The 13,574-nt window shown below is 42.6% G+C and overlaps 1 protein-coding gene and 1 long non-coding RNA gene across 2 annotated transcripts in view; one reads left to right on the top strand and one right to left on the bottom strand.

Annotated features, from left to right (window-relative positions):
- The window catches only part of LOC121016414 (uncharacterized), a 32,294-nt gene extending 24,526 nt beyond the window's left edge, over positions 1-7,768 (bottom strand). Inside the window, exon 1 of the long non-coding RNA XR_005784265.1 lies at positions 7,037-7,768. This is a non-coding gene — a long non-coding RNA (uncharacterized LOC121016414). The remainder of the gene's footprint in view (positions 1-7,036) is intronic.
- The window catches only part of AFF3 (ALF transcription elongation factor 3), a 451,465-nt gene that overhangs the window by 312,713 nt on the left and 125,178 nt on the right, over positions 1-13,574 (top strand). The gene's annotated exons all lie outside the window — the stretch shown is intronic.

Genomic DNA, 13,574 nt, shown 5'->3' with positions numbered 1-13,574 from the left:
AGAAGAAGAACCTTAAGGAGACATGACAACTGAATGCCACATCTGTCTATCCCAGAGGGGATCCTGAACGTGCTGCATGAGAAAGGAGCCACGAGCCTTGGGATAGGGAGATGGTGCACCTAAAATGGTAGAGGTTTCCAAAGACAATAGTACATCTACTTCACAGTGTGTCTAGTATTGGTCCTGAGCTCAGTTGATTCTCTACCATTCTAATGAAAAACTGTGGACCGGGACTCTTGACCCATCTAAAATTGGAAAATCAGAAAGTCTACATTGGACTGCGGCCCTACTTCTCTTCATCCCTACTCCTGTGCTCTGTCAATGAATAGACCCACCTAGGCAGGATTTACACCATGACCTCTAGGATAGTGACTACATTTATCATGATCATTACTGGTCATTTTCATAAGTAGAATAAACATTACAGTCCCATTCTGTTTCAAAAATATGCACTACCACTTAAAATTTTTCACATGAATTATTTCCTTTGCACTTGAGATTCCTTTCTGCCACATGAAAGTCAAATAGATGAATATGTAAAAAGTTGGGTAGGCAACAACTTGATTCTGCAGTTTTACTCTTTTTTTACTTAAACCCAAAATACACCTGACTTAAAACTATAAGGAAATGCTGAAACTTTTTTGTGGAGTGGCCCTGACTGATGCTTGTGACCCTGTTTCCAGTTCAGTAAATGGAACCATCCTCTACAATAGGTATGGCAGGGTTTAATGTGCATGGGTTGTTTGATACGTTCTGTATCACTATGAGCAGAACAACTCCCATAAGGATGTATTTGGTGGATAGAGATGCATGTTGAATGGGTAACTGTTTCCCATTGCAAAAACCAGTTGTGCATACCTGAAAATGAGTTTAGACAATTTAATATATTTGCCTAACTTTCAACCCTATTCACTTTTTTTAAAAAGTAGTGTATTGGTCCTGGTGTATATGAGATCTTTTTTAATGAATAGCTAATAGGATGCTTTTTCTCTAATATGGAACATGGATGTCCTTTTCTTCTCTTTACATTTAAATGATCAGTTTATTGTTGTTTGTGGCATTTAGTGGATTTAGTGGGGGGATTTAGTGTGGGTTAGTGGATTTAGTATAAAGGCTGCAGCCACTAATGAGCATCTGACTTCAACTCAGGTCATGTTCTCTCTCTTTGTGAATTCGAGCCCCACGTCAGGCTTGCTGCTCTCTGTGCAGAGCCTGTTTCGGATCCTCTGCTCCCACCCACCCTCCCTTCCCCTCACCCACTCATGCTTTCTCTCTTTCAAAAATATATTTTTAAAACAAAGCCTGCATCTAGTCACAGGTAGCCAGAAGTCCTGAGGGCATATGTTCCAGGGACTGGACAACTTGGGGTGAGGGATTGGCTGGATCTCTGCAGTATCCAGGTCTGGCTTGGTTCCCTCCACAGTCACAGAAACCAGAATAGTCATCTAGGTCCACATAGCATAGGACAAGGTTGTTAAAATTTGGTGATGAATCTCAAATTACCTATGGGTATCCTGAACAAAGAGGCAGATGCACAGGGAGGAAGGAACTAAATGAACAAGGTGAAGAACAATTAGGAACTGTTGACTTCAGGCATAGGACAGGTGTCTCTCCCACTCTGGTTAATACCGATATAGCCTATACAGTGGACTGTGTCCCTCACATGAATGTACATTGGGAAGGACGTCGGAGAACTTGTAGTGGACACAAGAGAGAAATACAGAGATGCTTCAAAGCCTGGAGAATAAAACTTATGAGGAAAAATAAAAGGGGCCAGGATTGTCTGACAAAGAAAGAAGATGGTTATTTGTGCTCCCACTGCTTATCAGTTTCCTAGGCTTACTGATCTGACTTTCCCTCCAATAAGCAGTGAGCCACTTGAAAGCAAAGACTTTTTCAACTTTATATCACTAGCACCTAGAATACCCTTGGCTCTTTGGAGATGGTCAATAAATTAAGGAGTTTATGTTCTCTGTTAGAAGAAGGGAATGGACTTAAATTATCACATGCACATTGTTACAAGACGGAATGGGTAATAAAATACCAATAATAATACTGAATATGTTATTGTGTATATTAGTTATTGTGAATCAGGCACTGCAAAATGTTTTGTGCATTTTCCCCATATAATATTAGTGAATATTAGTTATTGTGTATCAGGCACTGCAAAATGTTTTGTGCATTTTCCCCATATAATTCCCACAATATTCCTGGGAGGTAAACATTCTTATTTTTATGTTTTAAAGATAAGAACACTGGGGCGCCTGGGTGGCTCATTCAGTTAAGCGTCCAACTCTTGGTTTCAGCTCAGGTCATGGTTGTACAGTTGTGGGATCAAGCCCCACATCAGGTTCCACACTGGCATGGAGCCTGCTTAAGATTCTGTCTCTCCCTCTCCCTCTGACCCTACCCCACTCATGCATGCTCTCAATCTTTCTCTCTCTCTCCCTTTCTCTCTCTCAATAAATAAATAAGTAAATAATAAAATTTAAAAATAAAGATGAAGAAGCTGAGACCGAGCAATTCTAGGTTCTCTGCACAAGGATGCACAGCTAGAATATGGCAGGGCCTGAATGTACATCAATAAACCAGGCTTTCTGACTTCAGAGTTCATGCTCCTAATTACCATATGTTAAGTCAGAGTTTGATCTGGGAAAGAGAAACCACTCTAGGTATTTTAAGTAGAAACGCACTTAAGATACGGCATTAGTGGCTTCCAAATGCATCAGGAGGGTTAGGGTAGTTATAGGCACGGAGCCACCAGGAAATCGGTAAAAGCCAGAGTTACGGAAAGGTGCTAACAATAACCTCAGATGTCTGCAGCACCTACAGGTGCCAGAATGCCTGGAAGCTACTGACAGCACATCTGCCATCTGCTGAAGCTTATGTACGGCTTTCGCTGACCTGGGAGCGTTAATGGCTTCCATTGCTCTTTAACCTTCCGAACCCTATTCGATGCTTCTCACTGGTGACATCAAACCCAAAACTTCTGCAGGCAGGGAATGTAGTCCCCAGGCCTCTAGCACCTGTGGTACTGGGTAGTGCTTTAAAGGGGAGCTGAGGTGTCAACCAATAGACAACCCAGCGCACTGTGTTATTTTGTCTTGGAGTGTGGGGACTCCTCCTGAGAACTTGAAAGGCAGGATAACCTATAACCTTCTTATTTCCTCCCAGGGGCTGAAGAAAAGGCCAGAAAATAATCTCAGGTGCCCCAGCATTGTCCATGGCTTCTGAAAACAACCACTGAAGAATTCTAAAACACTAACAATAATTCCTTAACTCATTAGTATTGATGGGTTTGTCCCTTGTTTGAGGCATTGAGGAAAACACACCTCTCCCTTGGAAGCTTTCTTATTCAAATGCAAGGGGAGGGGAAAGCTGGAGCCAGAAGAGTTGACAAGCAGCCCTACATAGTGCTTTAATTCTGTTCAGTTAGAGAGATGTGAAGAATTCCGTCCTGTGAATTGGAGATGGTCCCAATGAGAAGGTGATCGTTCACTTGGAGTTGAGGCCGTGGTTTTTAACCCTGACTGAACAGTAAATTCATCCGGGCTGTCTGTCAAAAACACTGATGCCCATGCCCAACCCAAGGCCAGTTAAATCAGATTCTCTGGGGATGAGGCCCATGAATCAGTTTTTTTCTTTCCCCTGTATCTGTCTATTTCACTCATCTTCTAACCCACCTCTTCCCCTCTACCACCAGTTTGTTCTCCATATATAAGTCTAATTTTTTGTCTCTTTTCTTCTTCAGTTGTTTTGTTAAATTTTGCATATGAGTGAAATCATGGTATTTGTCTTTCTCTGTCCAATTTATTTCATTTGCATTATATCCTTTAAATCCATCCATGTTATCACAATGGCAATATACCCTTCTTTTTATGACTAATATTCCACTATATATATATGCACCACATCTTTTCTATCCATTCATCTATCGGTGGACACTTGGATTACTTCCATATCGTAGCTATTGTAAATAATGCTGCAATAAACATAGGGGTGCATGTATCTTTTTGTATTAGTGTTTTCATTTTCTTTAAATAAATACCCAATAGTGAACTTACTAGATCATATGCTAGTTCTATTTTTAATTTTTTGAGGAACCTCCATACTGTTTTCCACAGTGGCTGCACCAGTTTGCATTTCCACCAACAGTTCATGAAGGTTCCTTTTTCTGTACATCCTTGCCGACACCTGTTATTTCTTATCTTTTTGATTCTAGCCTTTCTAACAGGTGTAGAGTAATATCTCATTTTGATTTTGATTTGCATTTCCCTGATGATGAGTGATGTTCAGCATCCTTTCATGTGTCTGTTGGCCCTTTGTGTGTCTTCTTTGAAGAAATGTCTATTCAGGTCTTCTGCCCATTTTTTAATTGGATTATTTGTTTTTTGGTGTTGAGTTGTATAAGTTCTTTATATATTTTGTATATTAACTCCTTATCAGATATATCATTTGCAAATACCTTCTCCCATTCAGTAGGTTGCCTTATGATTTTGTTGATGACTTCCTTCACTGTGCAAAAAGAATCAGTATTTTTTAAAGCACCTAAAGTAACATTAACCACATCATTGAGAAACCCTTACGAGGCTTTGCAATTGCCAGGGTGCTTTCACCTTATTTTCTCATTTGAATCAACTATCATCCCATTTTATTAATGGGTAAACTAAAACTTCAGAATTTAGGTCCAAAACTATTGAAGACATGCAGCGCTTCTGACTCTTGTCCAGGTGTGTGTTATATAGTGGTTCCCAAACTTTGCTATAAATCAGAATCACCTAGGAGGCTTTTAAAAACATGGCTGCCCAGATCACACCCCTGTTACATAAGAATGTGGGGGTGGTATTCTTCAAAGATCCCAAGTGATTCTGATGTGCAGTAAAGTTTAGAAACCACTGTGTTATGCCATACACAGGCAACATGTGAGGTTGGTATCACTTAAAGTGCACTCATTTGCTAATTAGGAGATTATGCTTGGTTCTCTTTTCTAATTCTAACAGTTTATCAGTTCAAATAAATCTCTCAATTAGGGACACTTAGCAGTTAACTTATTAATAACAATAGCCACAAAAATGCAAAAACTGGCATCATGAACCAAAGAACAAATCTTAACCTACTGGATGTGTAACCGTTTTAGGTTCAGTGTGTTCTTATTGTCAAAAGTTATCAATTAAATAAGCTAAACATTAGTTAGCAAACAGAATAGGCAACCAGCTTACTAATCTATTGACAACCAATTAATATTCAACATCACAAACATAAGCCATATATGTGCATATCTCATTTCTCCTCTGGTTAGGTGTAAACATTCCCCTGCAAAGAGGGTTAAATAAAGAAATACCCATCATCGAATCTATGCAGCCAAGAAAACTTTATGTTCCCAGTCAGGGTCCTCTGACCTCTCTTCTGGTATCTACCTGGAAAAGGATCTTATTCTTTCACATGCTGTACTTGAATTTACTCAGCCTTAGAAATTGAATCCTCTAAAACCAAGGACACCAAGTTCAGAAACTAATTTTCTAGAAGTCCTTGTAACAAACAAGGATAGGAATTTTGAAACTGTCTTTGAGGAGAGAGCTTTTCTCTATTAAAGTGCTATTTCTAAAGCCACGGTTGTTTTTTGATAGAAACGATAGAGTCCACACGGCCCTTTTCTCCTGTACTTCTTTCAGGAAGGAGCAATCTTAAAGTCTGATGTGTTCACAGAATGCTTCATTATAACTGTGGCGTACATTGCCCCAAATGGAAAAGATGGAGCATTTTCATACTTTCATGGTCACACGAACCGTGTGAACATCCATGAGATAGATGTTCAAGGAAAACGGGCCCAGCTTTCTATTTCTCCTAGACGGAGAATTCCCTCTGGGCCACTCAGCATCCCGAGCTAGAACTGCAATTCCAAGTGAAAAAAAAAAAAAAAAAAAAAAAAAAACAACCAGCACACTTTTAAAAATATACAACTTAAAAAAAAATCTAGAATTCTTTAACTTTTGGGAGCTGTGTCTTTACTATATCTAAGAGAAGCGGGTATGTCAGAGCAACAAGGGTAGACGTCCCTGGCACAGTCAGCCTTTGACAAGGTGTATTTGCAAAGCTGCCCACTGTTCTGGTTTCCTAGGCCATGGCTCCCAAACACATTGCCCTGAGCATACCCCTCTTGTGGGCCACCTGCTGCTTTGTGCAAGGTTCTGCTTTCCAGTTCTTCTGTGAAGCCAAAAGCTTACATGTAATTAGCATCATCAGAATTAGAAGCAGAATGGGTCACTGAAACATTTAACTGACACAAAATGGACCTCTGGGATTCCAGTCTCCACCAAGGGTAGTCAGTGGGGGCTACACATTCATGATGATTCTAACCAAAACCTTCCCTTTCTCCTCCCTCAGTTCCTTCACATGCTAAGTTACCAGGATCTTTGCCTTCATTGGCTTGTTCCGTGCACCCTGTCAGGTGCAGGCAAGAAGTGTTAGAGACTGACATTTGAAATAGGCAATGGGGGGCTGAGGGCTGAGTGGGGTGGGAAAAACAAAACCTCTAGAGATCTGACCATCCCTCACCTTCTATGAGCCTGCATTGTCCGGTGTAGGAGCCACTAGCCACATGTGGCTAGTGAGCATTTGAACTGTGTATATTATCATTGAAATGATATGTTGGCTTAAATAAAACATACTGTTGGTTGGTTTTACTTGTTTTTCACACCTTTTTTAACATGGCTTTTACAACTTTTTAATTACCCTTTAGGCCCACAGTATACTTCTGTTGAACGGCTTGAATAATGGCTGCTAATGCTTTTAGCTTGAGCAGCTGAGAGTGATCTTGAAAAGGGACACACTAAATATTTAAAATCATCTGCCAGCATATGAATTACTTATCAATGCCTAACGAATTACAGCAAAACTTAGCGGCTTCAAACAACATTTATTACCCTATAGTTTCTGTCAGTCAGGGATCTGAGTGTGGCTCACCTGGGTCCTCTGGCTAAGGACCTCTCACAAAGCAGCACGGGGTCAGTGGGTCTGCAGTCCCCTCAAGGCTTACCTGGGAAAAGACCCACTTCCAAGTTCACTCATGTGGTTGCTGGCAAGATTCAGTTCTTCCTGGGTGGCTGGGCTGAGGACCTTAGTTCTTCCTTGGCTGTTGGCAGCACGTTCCCCTCAGCTCCCTGCCATGGGGATTTCTCCGTACAGCAGCTCACAACCTGGCAGCTTTTTCCATCCAAGCAAGCAGGCATGAAGAGTAAGAGCATGCATGCCAACAAGCAGAGGTCACCTGAACTCGCAAGTGACACCCCATCCCTTTTGCCCTACTCCATTCACTAGAAGCAAGTCACTCGGTGCGGCCACACTCAGGGGAGGGGAGTGCATGAGGACATGAATACCGGGACGTGGGATCATTGGGAGCGTCTTGGAAGCTGCCTACCACAGCCAGATAAAGAGGATCCAGTTGACATTATATTTGTCCACCTCATAGTTGTTCTTAAATGCCGTGTACTTACCCTGATGGGTCTAATGTGCTGCATTCATATTTGCTTGTTGATTCATAAAGAAAACCTGAAATAATAAGAAACTATTATTTCTTATAAGAAACTGTATAAGAAACTATAGACAATGGTGACTTTCAGGGACGAAAGTAAGAAGTAAGAGGATTGGAACAAGGCTGGGAGTGAGACATTTCACTGGACACCTTTTCCTTTTTTAAATTTTTTTTAATGTTTTATTTATTTTTAAGACAGAGAGAGACAGAGCATGAGTGGGGATGGGGCAGAGAGAGAGGGAGACACAGAATCTGAAGTAGGCTCCAGGCTCTGAGCTGTGAGCACTGAGCCCGACGTGGGGCTCAAACCCAGGAACCCGTGAAATCATGACCTGAGCCAAAGTCGGACACTTAACCAACTGAACCACCCAGGCGCCCCTGGACACCTTTTCCTATTTGGAGAGTTCTGAACTATATGTATGTATTACTTTTTTTGTTTTAATTTTTTTTTCAACGTTTATTTATTTCTGGGACAGAGAGAGACAGAGCATGAACGGGGGAGGAGCAGAGAGAGAAGGAGACACAGAATCGGAAACAGGCTCCAGGCTCTGAGCCATCAGCCCAGAGCCTGATGCGGGGCTCGAACTCCCGGACCGTGAGATCGTGACCTGGCCGAAGTCGGATGCTTAACCGACTGCACCACCCAGGCGCCCCTGTATTACTTTTTTTAAAATATCATGAGAGTGAGGGAAATAAATACCTCTGTTCCCCCAAGCACTCTGTGCTTGGCTGTCACCCTTCCTTCATGGGGCAGGATAGAGTCCCTGATTTCAATCTGCCTCCTCTAGGACCTTGAAGCCCCTCAAGTACTCTCTCCTCCTCACAACTTTTCCTGAGCCCCCTGGTCTCCAGAACTCATCCCACCACTGACTGTGATTTTTTTTATTAGTGTTGATTTTCATTTTCCTTTGATTTCCATTTATTCTACATTAACATGCTAGATATGAGATTTCAAAGACATTCATCTCATATCTCACCAGGGTTTAGCAGGTTTTCTAAATGAGGTTGATTTTTTGCGAGAGTCCTAAATCATAGGAAATGAGATACTGGCCCCCAGGGAGGATGGGCCTGTGTAGAAGGTAGCAGGTGGACTCAGCTTGTACATGGGAGAAAAAGACCACTGGAATTTACCATCTGTAAGGAAAGGTAAGGTCACAAACAGAAAAGGTACAATGCACCTTCACCCTCCAACCCAGGATGAGCGTGACAGAATCAGAGAGCTATTTGTGATTTCATTGACAACCAAAACAGTCCCAGGCAGAAGAGGTCCAGGAAGGAAATGTATGTGAACCAACTCTCTATGCATCAACATTGCTTCAAAAGATGTAAATATGAATCCCTGGATAGGAAGATATCAGAGTTGAAAACGCTTGGGTCATCTAGACCACACCCTTTTTCTTACTCCTGATTTCTCCATTTGTTTCCAGACTAAGTTACTTCATTTGTACCTTGGATGCATTAAATCACCAACCCCCAGTGTGAGCCTATCCTAGCCTTCCTGGCTCCCAGTCGACTGGAGTGATATGAGCTAAATTCTTCTGAACAAATGCAGAGGAAAAGTGGTTACCTATTTATGAAAATAAGCCCAGGCAGATGGTAGCACTGACCCTGACAGAGCAGTGGACTTCAGACAGAATGAAATGTGTTTTATAACTTCCTCCCCATGTTCTGAGCAGTAGAGATGATGGCTTGGGGAATACCTGCAGAGGGGTATACTTGCATAACGAGTAGGCTATCGTGCACTGCTAATTGCTAGAATAGATATTTGCATATATGAATATGTTTAATGGGGAGTCATAAACATTTGTCTTTGGCTTTAAATCTCAAATAGGTGGAGACCATAGTAGCACCAGATATAGAAGCAAATCTGAAAATCAAACAGCCCAATTAAAACTCAGATTTTTTAAAAGCCATTGAGATCAAGCAAAATGAAATGAACTTTAAAGGGCTAAAGGATTCAGGTCTGTTAAGGGCCCCAAATGGCAAGTAATTCCGGGGAAATCCTATTAATTAAAAACCACTGCTCTGTGAAATGGCTGCCGTTACATTTGAAGGCAGTTAATGTGCCCGTTTGCAATACCTGTGAAGAAATAGTGGAGCATTAGAAACAGTTGACCATCTGCTAAGGGTAGGCTACTGTTCCTGTTCCCTGGAAAGTGCCGTACCTCAAAAATGTAAGGACTAGCAACAACATAAATTTGTTGCCCAGTTAAAAAATACTACATACATGTGGGAAAGTTGCCACAAATATTAAAGTTGTAGGGGTTTTAAGTTCTCCCTTTTATGAGAGCTCCTGAAGATCCCATCAGAGGAGGCAGTTGGGTTCTGTGAGAACTGTGTGTGCCAGAGCTTCACAACTGCACGCAGTTTGTAAATGGCGAGAGTGATAGTGCCAATGCAAATGTAATAGCCCTGGGAGACAGGGTGCCAGCCCTCCCCCCACTCGCACACGGGCAGAAGAAGGAGTAGAAGGCTGAGAGACCGGATGCCAATCCTGCTGTTGGAGAGGCAGTGTTGCCATTCATCCCTCACTTGTGGAAGAGACCCCCAACACCCACCCGCAGAGGTAGTACTTGGCACACACACGGCAAAGTGGCTTCAGAGCTCCAAAGCCACTCTGTCACACCCTCTCCTGTACGCAGGCCGCCCAAGGCCCCCTCCTGGGGCTCCAAACCTTTTGACCTGTACCAGGTACTCATAGGGTATGGCATAACATACCTGGGACAGTAATTTTAAGATAAGAAACTGTTGTCTAATGCAGTTCCCCAGTGAAAAATAGATGGAATCTTAATCATCAATTGCATGTTTAAAACTCTTGCCCAAGTCCTTTAACATCTCAGTTGTTAGTTACCTGGTTCAGAGGGAAGTCACAAGGGGTACCACCCTGGAGTGCCTCTGACAGCAGTTTGACAGCCCCTCAGGTGTTCAGGGCACTGAGTCCAGGTTTCTGTTTACCTCTGGCCGCACCTCTGCTCCCTGCTCATCCTTCGAAAAGTTTCATTTTATTGTCTGTTTTATTTCAGCATCCCCGTTGTCATCACTTGGTGGCTCCTGCTGAGGGACTCTGGCCATGTGGCTGACCACTGGCCCTCAGAGCAGATCTCCTTGTGCACTGAGGGTGACGGGCATGTTTACTGTCCTCTCTTGCTATGAAGCCACATCCGATCAATCAACCATGGCAGCAATTATACCCTAAAATACATTACTCCTCTAGAGAGCCTCATCTTTTCTTTTCAGAAAAGAAAAATAGTAAGGGGGGAAAAGGTATAAAAAAAGTAGAAAGCTCTATTCTGGTAAGTAGAGCTTAGATTTAAGGCATTATTATAGAAATATCTTTTCTCTCACATTGTTTACCCATGCAAATTCTTTAAATGCTCTAAGGCATATCCCTCAGAGATAAAAGAGGAATATTAGTGAAAATGAACATTTATTGAATGCTTGTTCCATGCCAGGTTCTGTACTAAGCACTGTCCAAGGGTTGTGTAATGATTTCTCCAGAAAACCCGTTAAGGCAGGTATTGGGTCACTCAGCTAGGTGAGTGGCAGCGCTAGGTTTCATCCTGGCAGCCTGACTGTCCCAGCAGCCTGCTGGGACCACCACAGCCTGCTGTCCCAGCAGCGCCCACCTCAGAGGAGTTGCTGTGGGAATGAATGAGGTAACGTAGAAAGTGCTTTTAGCCAGCCTGGCACAAAGATCCATTCAACGCTGAGATCTGCTCCTAATCAAGAGTTCTGGAAGGGGAGGGACTAAGGGAGCATGAAAGGGAGCTGCTTTCTCTCTGGGTGGGCATCATTGGCTGGAAGAAGGCTGGGTGGTGCTCAAATGTAAGGATGCAAGGGTGCGACAGGTGCCCACATGAGCCACCATGACGCCGAAGCACAGGCTTCATGGGCTTATGTGCGTATGATCCATCCCAAACTCTGCCTTCAGCCCTTCAGAACATCAGAAGCTTTGCCTTCCTTTTTTGGAAATGGAGTCGGAGATCCCAAGCCCCTGCCTTTTGGCCTGGCCAACACTTAATTTGGATTTTCTCTCACTTTTGGCTTACGCCTTTGTAGTTGTTTGTTCTTGTTTAATGTACGTATGCCAATCTGTTCCTTTCAGAAATAGACAGATGATAAAAATGTTCTCAAGTGGGTGGGATTAGAGTTGGGGATTGCAACAGTACCATTTGTGTGTTTAGCTGGAGGTAATCCCAGCCTGCAGTCTACCTGCCGCACACAAAACACTGACATTTCTTAGGATCTTGTGGGGGTTACAGCATTTTTCTTCTCTAACCACATTTCATTGTTCAGCTATAACCTCAAATACACACTTTGGCTCCTCTTCCCCAGGTCTGTTTAGCCAGACTTGAAGAACGCAGTGAATGGAAACAAGCACTCACTTTGAAAGTTGAGTCATGGGGATTCTGCTGTGACCATCAGAATAAAACAGAAGGGCTGGTCTGTATTCTTGGATGGCCTTGAGCATCAGTTTCCTCAGCGTGTCTGTTGGGGATTGGGCACAGGGTGGCGGCGACTGGCTGTTCCAGGTCTGTGGTTGCAAGTGTTGGTAATAGCGGTACCCCAGGATTGCTGTGGGATTATGTATGAGCTGTTTGACTTAGTGTTTCATTGCCATTTCTCCATATTTCAAGATTCTGAAGTTTCATTGGATTCTGACTTCTCTGGAAGTCTGTCTTGAATACGAGGTATTTTTACATTCGATCCTTTGTTTTTAGATCTCAACCAGAAACACAATAAATTCATTTTTTTCTCAATATAAAAAATTCAGAAGGCAAGGTGGATCTCTGACTGCCTTTCTTCTGGAAGTGATGACAAAGTAGAAATGACAAGTATAGAAATGACAAAGCCAAGACCCAGAGGTGTGACTTACCAGGGATCAGAGGATATGAGAGACAGTATGAAACTCAAACAAACACGCATTGATGCATGTACACATTTTAGCACATGCTTAAAATAAACAAAAATAAGCTGTATTCCTACCTTAAAAGAGAACCTCACACACTGTTTTTACTGTTGTGGTTACTTTCAGCATTGCCAGCCTCGCGTGGTGACCGAGTCACATGGCTGGTGTGCAGCCAAGCTATGATCCCTTGCTTTGGGGCATGTTGGGATTTCTTGCTGTGGTTGACAGTGGCCTTCAAGTCTGTGCACGCTATTGCCTATATAAAGATGAAACTTCTCAGTCACCCTTGATATGACCTCCATCCAACAACAAGGGGGTTGTTAATGATGATTGTGTGTGTCCTTCCCCCTCCTTCTTTCCACCCACTGACAGGACCACCCACACTTAGAACACCCAATGCTTGCAGGGCAGTCCTTGAGATTAAACCAAATAGCTGTTGGCAGCTTACCTCTAAAGAGGGAGTGAGGGGTGGAGGCAAGAAACTATCCCGCTCCTCTGGGGTTTTTCATCAGAAAGGCATTTGTGCCTTTTGGTAGGAAAATAATCGTGGAGAAGGTGCCCCAGCCCAGCCAGCAAGCTGGTATTGTATTGTGTGCCATCACTGTGCTAGTCACTGGATACTCAAGGACAAAGAAAACACAGTCCCCTTCCTACATTCTTCCTAAACAGTGCTCTAATAAATTACCACCACGTCTCTTCTCTTTGAAGCCAAGGGTAGGAGTTTATAAGGTCAAAGGAAATGAATGGCAGCCAGGCGGATATAAAGGGCAGTTGTGGATGGAGCTCTGCAGTCTTTGCTGATGTTTTCTTGGTTTGCCTGTGGTTGAAATAATAAAAGAGTGATACTTCTCCATATTGGTAGAATAGCCATAGCCTGTGAAAAAGCAGATCTGGTGTCCTAATAGTTATGGTTTAAATGGTACACCAAAAATTGCTTAGAAATTTCTCAGTTTTCAGAGACTGAAAGTCTCAGTCTCACTCTATGACAAATAGAAGAGTTTTTCTACTTTACAAAGTAAGGGGTAATTTTATTCTCTATACTCATGGAATCTTAATCAGGATTGGGCCTTAGAGATTGCCCAGCATAACCTGTCATTTTACAAATCAGAAAATGGGACCAAGGGTAAGGGAGTT

Source organism: Herpailurus yagouaroundi, unplaced genomic scaffold, assembly GCF_014898765.1.
Source record: "Herpailurus yagouaroundi ecotype Mexico unplaced genomic scaffold, PumYag 210, whole genome shotgun sequence".
Lineage (NCBI taxonomy): Eukaryota > Metazoa > Chordata > Mammalia > Carnivora > Felidae > Herpailurus > Herpailurus yagouaroundi.
Note: the sequence above shows the minus strand (reverse complement) of the source record. Positions and strands in the feature narration are given on the sequence as shown.